General features: G+C 36.8%; 1 protein-coding gene across 1 annotated transcript in view; it reads right to left on the bottom strand.

Moving 5' to 3' along the window:
* LOC125237242 overlaps positions 1–14,415 on the bottom strand; it is a 236,611-nt gene that overhangs the window by 213,640 nt on the left and 8,556 nt on the right. The window lies entirely within an intron of this gene.

Below are 14,415 nucleotides of genomic sequence, written 5' to 3' on the forward strand. Positions count from 1 at the left end.
AACGGCATTTTTCAATATGGCTCGAAAAAGACTCAAGATCGGTAACAATTGTCCAAAAAATCTAAACGGTCCGACACAGATTATTTCATTTTAAATTATTCAGATTCTCAAATTTCGTTCCGTTTAAATAAGTTTTGAAGGAGGAAAAGAGAGCGGAACCTCGATTTCAAAGATTTTTTCGCAATATCTTTTAACTGAGTTGTTCTTAATGGAAATTTTTTTTCTTTAGATAAAAAAAAACTCTTATAAATACAAAAACAAAAAAAAAGACAAAAAACAAAAACTTAATTTCTGGCTGGGATTCGAAACCCTGACACCTACGATCTATCTGCGTACATTAGACCGACCTTAAGCGGAATCGATGATAAATCTAGTTAATAAAACTAGTATATTTAACTAAAATTCCCAAATTGAAAGGGGGACTCCTATTTAACTAAAATTCCCAAATTGAAAGGGGGACTCCTTTCCATTTTAGCATTTTCGCTCCCGTAGCGTCTTAATGTATTGCAATAATCTAAACATCCAAATTATAGACTAATCAATTATTTTTGTTAGTAATTAAATTCCGTTAGGCCGTTTTCACATTATCCGATCCGATATCGGATGTCATAAGGATTTCAATGGAAAAAATACAAGATGGCGCCTGTAATGTATGGGATATCGGTCCTACATCCGATATCGAATCGGATAATGTGAAAACGCACTTACGATTCATTAAGTTTTGAAGGAGGAAACAGTCGAGAGCGGAACCTCGATTTTAAAGAATTTTTTCGCAATATCTTTTAACTGAGTTGTTCTGAATGGACAATTTTTTTCGATAAATCTAGTTAATAACACTATTTAACTAAAATTCCCAAATTGAAAGGGCTCCCTTTCCTTTCCATTTTCGCTCCTGTAGCGTCTTAAATACCTAAAAGTACTTAAACACCTAAAAGTACTTAAATACCTAAAAGAACAACCAGCGAATCGTGTCATCACGCACGCACACAAGGGTAGCTTAGCTTAGCTAACAACTGCGACACGGCCGGCCGCCGCGGCACGTTGCTGTATCGTGCAAATGCCACATTGAGCGGTGTAGGCCGTTTTCACATTATCCGATCCGATATCGGGTGTCGGACCGACATCCTACATCCGATAAACGCTTCCGATAGTGTCGGATGTCGGTCCGATAAAACGCATTGTTCCAAATCAATGAAGTATGATTTTGTTATTTTTAAAAAGTTTTATATTTAATAATTATAAGCACTATATTTCAAATATTTTATTGTAAAATTAAAATAACGAGCATAAAAATACTCAAGAGCGGCAAGTAAAATAAATACTTATAATTTTATATTTAACTATATCTACTAAAAGATGAAAAAATTAGTATCCGCAATTCGGACCGATGAATTACAATATTTTTGTTTTCAACAGAAATTCATCATTAACAGCAGCTGTTTAATAGACGCCATTTTTGTCACGCACAATACACTACAAACGTATACCTACATTTTATACGCACACACACAAATATTATAGGCCGACAGCTGGCGGGGGGTCCGGCATGCCAAAAATGTCGGAAGCGTCCTGCCGATATCGGCAGTTCGGTGGTGCCTCGGACAAAAACTGTTCTAGGAGAGTGCCATCTGCATTAAATCCGCAATTTTTGCGTTTTATATCGTTTTTAGGGTTCCGTAGTCAACTAGGAACCCTTATAGTTTCGCCATGTCTGTCTGTCCGTCCGTCCGTCCGTCCGTCCGCGGATAATATCAGTAACCGTTAGCACTAGAAAGCTGAAATTTGGTACCAATATGTATATCAATCACGCCAACAAAGTGCAAAAATAAAAAATGGAAAAAAATGTTTTATTAGGGTACCCCCCCTACATGTAAAGTGGGGGCTGATATTTTTTTTCATTCCAACCCCAACGTGTGATATATTTTTGGATAGGTATTTAAAAATGAATAAGGGTTTACTAAGATCGTTTTTTGATAATATTGATATTTTCGGAAATAATCGCTCCTAAAGTAAAAAAAAGTGCGTCCCCCCCTCTAACTTTTGAACCATAAGTTAAAATATGAAAAAATCACAAAAGTAGAACTTTATAAAGGCTTTCTAGGAAAATTGATTTGAACTTGATAGGTTCAGTAGTTTTTTTTGAGAAAAATACGGAAAACTACGGAACCCTACACTGAGCGTGGCCCGACACGCTCTTGGCCGGTTTTTTTAGTAATAATGATCTATTAAATACATAAATAAAAACCTGGAAGCGCATAAATCTTTTATCTCATTTTACATCCTTCCTATATCCGATATCGGATCGGATAATGTGAAAACGGCCGTAGGGTTGCCAACCGTAGGTAGTATACACAAAGACAGGAAAAATGCTCTGAGGAAAATGATATGATATATAGTATTGTAAGTAATATATTATTTTGGTTCAGCGTACTGTAATTATTTTTAATTTCTGTACCATTTTTTTGTAGGTACTGTACTGCACACAATTACACCGTCATATTTAAAATAGATACCTAACTTGGATAAGTACTCGACACCGATAGCAATAAGAAGTTGCAGGGCAATCATGGTCGCGCGATAAATGATAAAACATCGGGCCGTCCCTAGTCCCTATCGCACTTACAAATAGTGCGATAGGGACGGCAAGATATTTTTATCATTTATCTCGCGACCATAATTGCCTGCCTGCTGTCTATAAGGCTGTCCTTTCGTCCTTTGTCCACATTAGAGATGGGCCGAATATTCGGTAAATATTCGGTATTCGGCATATTTAGTTAATCTCAGCATCTCCAGAGGTCCGACAGGTTTTCTAAATATATATTGTTTTTTTATTCGAGATAAGATTTTAAAGACCAGTTCTTCGAAACTTGCTATTGTCATTCTGAAATATTCTTTGAACTTCACTTCACTTGTCTTTAATGCCGCATATTTCCTTTCAAAATGAGTTCCGTCATTATTCTTCTTTTCGTCTCCTTTTTTTTAAGCGCCTCCGTAATACGAGCAAGAGCAGAATGCGCGTAATGGGATCCATGTCTGGATAAAGACTGATCGTGAAGTTCTGCACTGTGTATAGTTATCGAGGCGCGGCGACGCACCGCCAGTTTTGGCGGCGCGGCGACGCGCCGCAAAAATTCTGCGTTGCGGTGCCGCGCCGCGAGTTTTTGCGGTGCCGCGCCGCGAGTTTTTGCGGTGCGTCGACGCACCGCGAGTTCTTGCGTCGCGGTGCCGCGCCGCAGATTTCCTGCCGCAAAAACTGGCGGTGCGGCAACGCAACGCAGAATTTTTGCGGTGCGTCGCCGCAACGCGCCCATGTGGCCAGGCCCTGGCCAAACTGATGATTAATGCCTTTTTGTACAAGATGGCGTACATTCTTTACAACTTTTCTGCGGTGTTCATCATAATTTACAGTATTATCGCATAACTCACGGTCCAGAGTGGTATTAAGTAATTTCCTTGTTCTTGGATACAGGTGGGACATAAATAAGTGGCTATTTCCTTTTATACGGCACATTTACAGGTTTGAAGTTGTTTTATTCTAGGTCTATGCTAGGATTATAAAGTATTTGATTCTTATTTTGAGGAACTGGAGACAGTCAACGGACTTTTTCGTAATTATTTGCTGATTTTAGACATTTCTATTGATTGAAGACTAATACAGTTAAGTAAACTGTTTAAAACTTGTGTTTTATGACGTTTTTAGGTATTGCAGACAAATAGGTAATAAAATAAAATATACTAAGTCCCATAAAGCATATCGTCAGTACTTTTAAAAAACTTCTATCTTCGTCTGTCAATGAAAAGAAAATTGTAGTAAGTATGTATGGAATGCATATAGACTTACCGCGTTTCAACTTTGAGAAGCAGCGTGAGATACGAGATTTATTCAAAGTAGTGACGATATGGAACCATTGGAACCATGAAAAACTTGCGCAAAAGTTCACGTTTACCACTTCAATTTTTATTAGTGAATCATAGGCCATGTTTTCTTTTAAAAAATAACTATTAATAGTGCCAAAGCGGAACTTCCTACGAATTGTATATTCGGGGCAAGAAAATAAACAATCGAATCGGGGTGCGAAAGAAGTGAACGACCCTTGTTTAGTCGCACTAATGGCCGCTCGGACACATTTAGAGACGGTTTACGAAAATGTTGAAACTAATTTGCTGTAGAAGATGTATGAGTATGAGGACTATTAGGCCCGCGAGTTTTTCGAACTAGGTATACGCACTTTGGAACGGAACGGTCTCTTCTAGTTTATAGCTCGATTAGTGCAATTGAATGATTTAGAACTAAAATTTTCCATATTTAATTGTTGCCTTATTTATTAAGCATTTTAAGTCTGAAATGTGATAGTTTCGAAAGATGTGTCCGTGTGTCGCCCTTCTTTATTTTCTACAATATTATACCACTCTTCCATACTACTCTGTAAATTAATTCAAAGTTAGCATTCCACAGCTGAGTGCAACCTCCTAGCATTGCATTGTAGGAGAGGTAGGTACATGTAAAATATATATTCCAGTTTCTTCACGCAAGTATTAGGTAAGCTTCTATATCCTCATCCTCACTGTCACGGGTGTTTTCTGTACCGGAAAGTGAAACACAGTTATTAAAAAAATAATTTTGAAAAAACCCCGGACATAAAGGACTGATTACCAACTTACCATCAAACATGACTAAGAACACTCTCGACCAATTCAGCTTTCAAACAATAAAATCTAAATCGGTTCATCCGTTCGAGAGCTACGCTGCCACAGACAGACAGACACGTCAAACTCCCCGTCGTTTTTGCGTCGGGGGTTAAAAATATCATACAACACAGTTAATCAGTTTTCTTTGATTGTGTATTTAGAAGGTGTAGGAAGCTACCGTTTGCACTCGTGCGCATGTAAAGTTGTAAAATCTCGCTTGCGCCAGAGTTGCGGTGCAACTCGACTATCTGCGGTTTCAGGGCTGCCACATATGACTTTTTATTAAGTCACGAAATAGAAGTTGGAAACCCTTAGAAGCATTAAAAATTTTGTGTTGTATGTCCGTGCGTCTTGCACTTATAGCCATATATTTCTGCGAGCAATATGCAAGTTATGCAACATTATTTTCAGTGCACATGGTGCACCATGTACCATTTTATCACACTAGTGCGAGAAATAGTTCATTATATATGTGCCTAATATGTCGAACCTTCAGAGGGCCATATGTACTGAAAAAACATCGCACGTGTAGCGCGAAGAGAAAATTCGTGACTAGTGTCGATTGAAAAAAACTCCCTTCGGTCATGTTTTAATTTATCGACACTCGTTCCGACTTTTCTTTTTTCCGCATTTGTATCGTAATGTACTATGTTATGTCACAAAACTCACAGCGAATGTTTGAATTGTTCGCCAAGGTTGGCACGATTGAAGTCAGCCGGGGCCAGCCCTGCGCCGGCGCCAGAGGTCCTGCGCACTGACACACATACCCACTTACTGCGCACGCGCAGCTTTTATTGCAAGTACATAATATTATAAGCTCGTTTAAGCAAATTGAGACGGATACAAAAACGTTGAGATTTGATCGTTTCAAGTTGATATGATAGACTAATAAATAATAACATGTACGTTTAGTCATCAAACATTTTAACTTATACATATCTTTATGCAGTTATGGTCCAATACGAGTATTATGCTCAGGAATAAATAGTTAGGATTTCATTTCTCCACTTAGAGAGACAAAGCCCGTTTTTTTTTACCTCTGCTGTCATCGATTGTAATCTAATATGCGTGTTCCCATGTTTCCTCCCGAGGTTGTTCAATAAAATAATTTGTATTTGTAAATGGTCCCTAAACGATGATGATTATGCTTAAGCCCTTCAAAACACTTTTACAGCTCTTACTAGCCATTAACATTTAACATTATCATTAACATTTTTGGTCCTTCGAGCCGAACAATCCCTTGGCACAGTTGGTCAGAGCGGCTGGTCCCGTTTTCCAGGGGGTCGCAGGTTAGAGTCCTGCCGGAGTGATTTTTCTTCTTGTCTATAAAGTTATACAATTTCTGTTTTTTATCTCTCTCAACACCTCTCACATAACATTCTACAAGAAATATTTCGATTATCATAGTCGAACGCGTCAAATGTTCTCTTAACGTCAAATGTCATCAACATGCCAAGCCGTCTGCCGTACTAGTGCAAGGTTACTCCCAGTCATAACTGAGTGCTACAGATAACATAATATAGTTCAAATACCTAATAATTTATCTCAAACATGTTCATCTTAGTAAGTATATAGCAAGAGTAGGGCAAACTAAAATTGGGAATGATATGAATGAATGAATGAATGAATGAATATTATTGACCTTGACATGATACGTTACAACTAAGATGAAACGGCAAAGGAGTGGAACTAACTTCCTGAAACTCTATCAGTTTTTTTTTTTCTTTTAAAATCGAGATTTAACATTTAACTGCTGACTTCTAGGCTGTCTAGGCTGTTTCTGTGAGAATTAAGTTATATAAATGCCTAATTAATATTAGCTTTAATGTAAAATCCATGTTATGTATATTTAAATCATTTAAACATATTTTAAGAACGCGGGAAAGAAAGTAAAAGGAATTTCCGTCTAATTAATAAAATAACTTCTAAAACTCTTTAAATAGTCGTAAATTGACAAAGTCGCGAATCAGACGTAGACTATTATTGGGTTGGTAAGAAAGTAATGAGCGAATCATAACCAATATTGTAATTTTTATTTAATTTATTATTTTAATCATTTATCAAAAATATAACGGCCTTCGTTATCTACTACTTGTCTCCATCGTTCTGGTAAAGAATGAATAGCATCGGCGAAGAAGTTCTTAGGTTTAGATTCAAAAAACTCAGCTATGTACTGTCGTAGATGGGCTTGATCATCGAACTTTTTTTCATTTAAGGCATTGCTTAGCGATCTGAACAATGCGTAATCCGTAGGTGCCAAGTCTGGAGAGTACGGTGGATGAGGTATCACTTTCCAACCTAGCTCCAATAGCTTTAGCCGAGTCACTTTTGCAATGAGTGGGCGAGCATTGTCGTGTAAGAAAAAAACTTTAGCATGCTGTGGACGATTCTGACAGATTTTTTGGTTTAAATTTTCAAGCTGATTACAGTATACTGATGCGGTAACAGTCATTCCACTTTTGGTAGGAGTTCCCAGTGAATAATACCATGAATATCCCACCAAACGGACAGCATAACTTTTTTCGGGTGAGGCTCTGTTTTTGGTGCCTCTATTCCTTTTTCGTTTGGAGCTAGCCACTGACGTTTGCGTGTGTGATTTATATATAAGACCCATTTTCCATCTCCAGTGATAAGATGGTCCAACCAGTTGAATGTGCGGCGAAAAGACAGAAGTTGTATGCAGATATCGGCACGGCGGTTTAGTTGATCTCTATCAAGTTCGTGCGGTATCCAAACACTGTATTTGTAGTTTTTTCCCAACTCGTGTAAATGTGTTTCTATGGTGACATGAGAGCAGCCTAACTCGGTAGCAAGAGTACGACTCGTTAACCTCGGATCTCCTTCAATTAAGGTTTTTAATTTGGCTACATCAATCTTCACCGGTCGACCAGACTTAGGTTGATCTGATAATGAAAAGTCGCCACTACGAAACCGCTGGAACCATCGTTTCGCCGTGGCTAGGGCTTGCATTCCGGAATTCCGGAATCTCGAAATTCCGGAATTTCGGACAATTTTTCCGATATTACAGTTCCGGAATTGAAACACATAATCTCGAAAATTCCGGAGTTGAAAAAAGATATATTTTTGGACGAAAACGTGTAATATCAGCCTGGTTATTTTACAAAACTACCACCGCGTCTATAAAAGATATGTAAATTCATTAAGTTAGACACTGCTCGGATTCAGGTAGTGCCTATTTTAGGACCAAAGGGTTGCATCCAGGGCTAGTTAGAGCGAGATAGTGTAGTTTTAACCCTAATATTATACCATTGTCACTTTCTGGTTTTGCTCTCAATTGTTTTAGCTAATGAGTGAAATATATAATCAGTTTAAAGTAAATATGTGTTATAGAAAGTTGTGTTTTGTGATAATTTAAAATTACTAGCCGGGAGTTGAGTGTTATGCTCGAATACTGAAGGACAATTAAATATAAATAAATAACATTAGGTACATTATTATTTTATTAGCGTTATTTATGCTCAATTTATTAGATCGAACTTAAATTTCAGTAATAATCTAAATTAATCGGTATTAAAGCGGCATAAACTCAAAATGTTACTTCTTTTCTCATAGCACTGAACATTTTAGGCATAAAGAAACTTAAGAAAGTTCAGACGCAAATCGTAGTATTTGGTATTACATTCATTCACAAGCACAAGCAAGTCGTAGCTACTTTATACACTTTTCACAAAGACGTGTGCATATTTTACTAAACTCTATCTAAGTCTATTACCACTTACCTCAAAATCAAAAGATTTGAGAAGCAAATGTATGGAAAATGATGAATACGAAAAGAATGATTTATTTTTTTACAAAAAATTAAGTTGTATGTAGGTACCTAGGAATAAATCATAAAATCGTGTCTTTTTGGGCTAGCTTGGATATCTTTTGTCCCTACTCGAATCTGATAAAGGTAATTCAATATTTCTTTTATTACAGTTATGTGAACAAGACGCTATGCCATTCTTGTAAATTATTACTTTTATATTATTTCGATAGACAATGGATAAAAAAATAACTTTAACGTTGACCACTATCAGAAAACTGGCACTAAAACCTAGTTTGTATCGTTAACTGTAGTTCGAAATACCTTGCAAGACCGATTTTGACACAAAATGGGCTTTCCTGTAAAATTACTAAAATGAAAATTTCAGTGTTATATGCCTTTCAGGTACGGAGTTATTGTCTTAAACGTCGATTTATAATAAATTTCAATTTAAAATTGTATTATTTCATCAAAAACCCACCAGAAAACCTAACCAAAAAAAATTGTTTAATTCCGGAACTAGTTCCGGAATTCCGGAATTGAAGTCCAATCTCGAAAACCAGTTCCGGAATTAAAAATCGTCCGATATTGCAAGCCCTAGCCGTGGCCTCAGACACAACTTCAGGAGCAACACGCTGACATATATTACGCACTGCTTCGGCGGCTGAATGGCCAGACTGAAATTCATATAGTAAGCAATGCCTTACATGCACTTTTAATTCGTCCATTTTCTTTCTTATATTAGCTCGGCGACAGCTAGTGAATGACTGACGAGAAACTGTGCGACTCGCCCTTTATATACTTTCGACCATAGAAGATTCTAGAACTCTCTCAAAAATTTTATGTGGAATTCAATCGATCGCTCATTACTTTCTTACCAACCCAATAGAATAATTGGAAGAACTTCCGGAAGTATGTGTCTTAAAGTCCAATCTGTCCAATTAGAGAAGTCTGCCATTTACAATCTGTCTGCCATTTAATGTTAGGCGAGACTAGCTCTTATAACTTTAGGAAAATGCTTTTATATAAATACAAAGGAATTGAATATAACATTTATACGTTTGGTTTGTCTCTTGAGAGACTGGATAATTTAAAGGGGGAATCAAGTTAGGACTTTTTGTACTTTTAGTACTGGAACCACCAGCCCAGCAGCAAAATTAGATTGGTAACTTGATTTTATTCTTGTGACGTACATACACTTAAAAAAAACGAAGCCGTATAATTTTCTGCCGACTATACATAATAAATTTGCTATGAATAAATTGGTTGAAATGGTGAAAATCGTAATAGTTCTAGGAGCTAATACAACCAGAAAAAATACGTTATAATTGTTCCAAAAAGTTTAAGTTTAACGACCTAGCACAAAGAAGAACTTATTACCTAACCACAGATTACGATCAACCTTTTAACCTTTTTCTTTTTTATCTGTGCCATTTTCATAGCCAGTTCTTTTTTAAAAACAGTCTAGCATGATCTCAGTAACGTACCGATTTTTTGCACTCGTTACTTTTTATAGCAATACGTCTATGTTATTAAATAAGAACTCACGCAACGATGTAAAAAGTGGAGTAAAAAGCCTGCTTCCAGTAACGACCGCTTTGGCTCACATCAGTGGTGGACCTTATTTGGTTACTATAAGGATTATTTAGAGAATAATACAATTATCGATAAAGCGTTGTAAAATCATGATGTTACAGTCGATAGATTATCGTGAACAGAGATTATAAAGGCTTGAGGCTACTCGTGGGTAACTAGGGCTCTGGATATTCGTTACTACCCGCCGATCCGTGCGCCCGGCCCCTTAGCCCCGGCGGTGCTAAGCGTCCGAACTACCCGAACCCGCCGAAGTCCGTTCCCGTGTAGTGCCGTTCGCGCGTGTAGTGCCGAATCGGCGTTCGGGGCCGGACGGCCGGACGCACGGACTTCGGCACCGTTCGGGTATTGAACACACGAGGCGGCCGGCGGACCGATCGACTTATTGCCGTGCCGGTTTGTATTTTAAAAATACCTAGGTGAAATTTAAAATCTATATTAATTTAGCGAACGAATACGAATTGGTTTTATACATACTCGTTTTATTTTGATCAATAACGTGTTAACTATATTTTTTGTACTTGTTCCCGTTACATTGTAGGCTACTCGTACAGATTAGATAATATGGTGATATTCAATAAAAATATTACAAACGTATTCCTATTCCTATAGGTCCATAATTCGCCAGGCACACTAGTCTACTGGTTTTTTTTTTTCAATAAAGTTGCTTAAGACAATTGGAGTTTAATGGACTTTATTTGTCTCTAGGTTAACTAATAGAAGTCTAAACAGGGTATTGGTTTGTGTGAAAAATACTATATTAGTTCTATTACTTGATTGTTTTATAATGTTCATGGTGCCTTACTATAGGGACCATACCACCTATAGTATAGTTATATCTATGTCTCATAGTTGTAAAATAAATAAATAAATATTGGGGACATTACACAGATCGACTTAGCCCCAAACTAAGTAAAGCTTGTACTATGGGTGCTAAGCGACGATATACATACTTAAATAGATAAATACATAACTATGGAAACGGATTATATTGCGTATCCTGAATTTACTATTCATCCCGACGTTTCGAACACTTTACAGCGTCCGTGGTCAACCGGGTATCACTCAGTTTCCACAGTTTTATTTCATAAATATCTTTCAAATTAAGGAAATGTATTTGAACTGTCGAGTTATTAGTTTTTATCTAAGAAGTTAGTAGAATTAACGTCGCATGAGAAGACAAAGGTAATAATAATGACTTGTGGGCGGCACAATAACCAATAACCGTGGTGATTTTTACTGATAATAATGACACTCAAACCTCACACTCGGCTTCCCTTTGACATGGACAAACCTTTTGTTTGAAAAGTTCTAGATGTAGCCGCGCTGTTTTACAAATACCTAGTTAAGAATGGTATTTTTTTTTGTTATTTTGGAGGGAACCACTTTGAAGTGAATATGTATCCATAGTCCTGGTTCTTAACTTGAGCTAGTCGGATAGGGTGTGACAAGAAGCATGAGACTTGACATGTATATAGATAACTTACAAACACTTAACAGAAAAAAATAAAAGTACGCAGACGCCGAAGTGTCAATGTTTCCCCTCTTTTCCCTCTTTTTATATCATTATCTTCAGTTTTTTTTATATTGTCATGAAAACCGTGAAAGCTATAATCACGATATTTAGGAAAAGTATATTCTCCATAAAAATTTTCTACAATACTGTCTTTTAAGGTATATAGCTTTAACTCATCATTTTCAAATTATGCTTAAGTCCCCCGCATAATATTTGTGTTTAACTACTAGTGGGATGAGTAGGGGTAACACTACCGACTGTTAGTAATATACTTAAAATGGAAATATTGTAGAGAATTTCATGGTACTTCTCCTAGACATATTTCTGGTAAGTACCTACTCGTAATATTTACTTATCAAAACCTTTAATAGGAACTTTAAAAATGTAAAATGTATGTTACCTTTAAATAAATAAATTAAAAAAAAAAAAGTTTTCGTGAAAATTTTAAAACGCTAAAAATGGGATATAATAGTGGAGGGAAGAGATTGACTCCTCGGCGTGTTTCTACTTCTATTTATTCTTATGAACGTCAAAGCTATGTGCATACCAAGTTTAATGCTTTCTGACATCATAATAATTTAGGCCACTGAAAACGCGTGCCCTATATAATAATACCTAAAATGTAAAACATTGAAAAAAATCGAGTAATTAAAATTTGTCCCCCAGTCACAATTGCTCCGCTGTCCCTTTCTCGTTTTAGTTATTAAGGTTTTATCATTTTTGGTTCTTTAAACTGATTTTCATATTCGCTTGAACCAAGAACGCGAACGATCATCAAGCATCACTACTTATATACGTCGAGAACGGATCGGACCCGCGGGTTTTTAGAGTTCGTCGATCCGGACGCACGGACTACACGGGTACCCGGACCTTAATTACACGGTCCCTAATTACCCGTTCCAAACGGGCCAGAAATCCGGATTCGTGTAACACGGGAGCGGATACCCGGCAACGGGTACACGAAACACGGACGCGACCGGGAGCCCTAATTATTTAGCCCCGTTTTCTGATGTTATTAAAAATAAAACCTTATTTCATAGCCTTATTTCTGTGCAGATTTCACTCGTTAAAGACATTTTATTTTACTGAACCAACATCATTGGGCAAAGACTCCGTTGTCGTGAGATAATAAAATAAATAAATAAATATTGGGGACACCTTACACAGATCAACTTAGCCCCAAACTAAGCAAAGCTTGTACTATGGGTGCTAAGCGACGATATACATACTTAAATAGATAAATACATACTTATATACATAGAAAACATCCATGACCCAGGAACAAATATCTGTGCTCATCAGCTCATCACACAAATAAATGCCCTTACCGGGATTCGAACCCAGGACCGCGGCTTAGCAGACAGGGTCACTACCGACTGAGCCAGACCGGTCGTCAATGGATGAAGATAGAATAGATTATTTAAATGTGAAAAGGCAGTCAAACAGGAGCAATTTCTTGTAGGACATTCAAAGTTACTGAGCCAAAGTAGGTTGATAAATATTGCTATTGTCTATCTACGCACGATGTAAGGGCCTTCTCACAACTTGCGATTTGCGGGCGATTTGAAAGCGAAGCTAACGCGCAGCGAGTGCCAAAAACTTGGGAGTTTGACAAGACTATTCTACGTATGAGTATTGAGAATGTATAAGCCATAAGATACTAAACACACAAACTAAGTCCTGAGTGGAAGTAGGTACTTCGAGGCTTCTAGGTAGGTAGGTACTAGGTACCCAGAAGCCGTGATTAAAGTTATACACAGCTGTTTTGATGACTAATGTTTATTCCAGCTTTGCCAACCTACAGAACAATGGTTTTCATTCCACTTACCTGTACGAATAACAATGTTCCCCGCAACGGAAATTGATTCATCTCTGGAACATGTGAATATTTTATACTCTCTAGAGGATTCTAAATTCAAATAATGCATTATTTGAATTTAGAACATTTTATTTTTAATTCAACATAAGTAAAGTAAGGTGCTTGGTTCAACTCGTGACTAGACAAAGCGAGTAGTGTAGGTACTTTTTTTAAATTTCAATAGTACATCAGTACAAAATATCTTGATTAAAAACGTGCAAGCAGAACTTTACGCGCACCATTTTTAATTTTAGCAACAAAAGCGTTCGCTCGTTCTAAATAGAAAAATACGCTTCCAATCTGGCAACTGTCTGGAAAAAATATAAAATGCAACTTCCGGGCGGCCGGTCGCGTTCAGATCAGAGGAAGCACACTTCATTAATTTTGTTCTATTATTTCAACACAAGTTGAGGACACGAAATAGCGTGAAATTAATGTCACGCGTAATTATAAAAGGATATTTATATTCAAAAATAACTGCTACCATCAACAGTATCAATACTTACCTTTTAACCAATAAATAATAACTCTGGGTCTTTGAGGAAAATTATGCTGATAAAGTTTTTTTTTTAATTTGGCATTTTAAAAAAATGTGACATCACTGTAGCGCTCACTTTGTCAATAGGAAAAGAATATAAATAATACTCTTTTAAACATAATTTTCTATGTTCTTTTGAATAGAAAAGACAAGAGAAGCTACAGAGTCTACAGACCCACGCTACGAGTAAGTAGATACTCATCATACAATGAATCACGCATTTTAATAAACGTCAACAAAAAATCATGTCACGTACGAGATAAGTAGGTGTACGAGAGCTGTCTTACAAATTAAGCTTACAATAGACAAAGCGATTTAATAATCTATAAAAATGTCTACTCAGCCTACTACTGTATATTGTACTGTTCAATTATCTGTCACTTTTTAAATTGTCTAACTAACTAGATATAGCAACATGATTTCCTAAATATTAGAGATCGTGTTTTTTTTTGTTC

The sequence above is a fragment of the Leguminivora glycinivorella genome, chromosome 20 (assembly GCF_023078275.1).
Source record: "Leguminivora glycinivorella isolate SPB_JAAS2020 chromosome 20, LegGlyc_1.1, whole genome shotgun sequence".
Taxonomy (NCBI): Eukaryota; Metazoa; Arthropoda; class Insecta; order Lepidoptera; family Tortricidae; genus Leguminivora; species Leguminivora glycinivorella.